The sequence below is a fragment of the Epinephelus moara genome, chromosome 11 (genome assembly GCF_006386435.1).
Source record: "Epinephelus moara isolate mb chromosome 11, YSFRI_EMoa_1.0, whole genome shotgun sequence".
NCBI classification, from domain to species: domain Eukaryota; kingdom Metazoa; phylum Chordata; class Actinopteri; order Perciformes; family Serranidae; genus Epinephelus; species Epinephelus moara.
Window position 1 is genome coordinate 32,158,505 of NC_065516.1, and position 1,063 is coordinate 32,159,567.

A 1,063-nucleotide genomic window follows, 5' to 3' on the forward strand; every position below is an offset into this window, starting at 1 on the left:
ACACACCAATTGTGTCATGAAGAAGGCACAGCAGAGACCAATCCTTCTGCTTTGCCTTAAGACATATAAGATACCCACTAAAACCCTAGTCAGTTTCTATCAGGCTGTAGAGAGCGTCCTTACTGGTAGCATACTGGAGTGGTTTGGCAACCTGAGGAGCACAGTAAAAACCGCCACAGATTCAAGACATTGAAGGAAAGCCCTTGGCATTATGTAGGACACTGGTCACCCAGCACGTCACCACTTAGCATACCTTCCCTTGGGTAAACCAACACATTCGCACTCCAACCTTGTCTCATTGACGTTTGCTCATGGACTTTCCACGCAGAGATATGACGTCCAAGGTACCCTGGGTGCGTTGGTTATTGATGTTCTGGGACGCTATGTCAGCTTCAGCCTGTTACATGCATTGTCAGTTTACAAAATACACTTTTACTTTTACACATTTCACAGGAAATGTACAGTTTGCATATGGTCTCTTCCAAAAGCGCACTATGTTGGTACAACACCACAAATTGACTTTTTTTTTTGCCTTCAACAACACACACACACGATTGGGTTTAGAAAACAAGGATTTGGCTTTACAATCTTTCGGGAAGCGAACACCGGCCTCCCACGTAAAAGTCAGTGGCTGTTGGATCCATTCACCATCTCTCCTGCCCGCCGTACTCGGACTTCCGCCACCTTAAAGGGATAGTGCACCCAAAAATGAAAATTCAGCCATTATCTACTCACCCATATGCCGACAGAGGCTCAGGTGAAGTTTTAGAGTCCTCACATCCCTTGCGGAGATCGGCAGGGCAGACGGCGCCCCAGACTAACGTCCAAGAACACAAAATTGAAACCACAAAGTATCTCCATACTGCTCATCCATAGTGATCCAAGTGCACCGCAGGGAGAGACAACAGTAACCACAGAGCTAAAAGATCATTTGCACTACGGTCTTTTAGCAAAGGACAGTCCAACGTGTCTGAAGACTTTGAAATTGAGGAGGAACAGCATTTCTTTGTTGAGCCGTATTTCTTTGAGCCCGAGTATACGGACGGAACTCAGGCTACTGGAC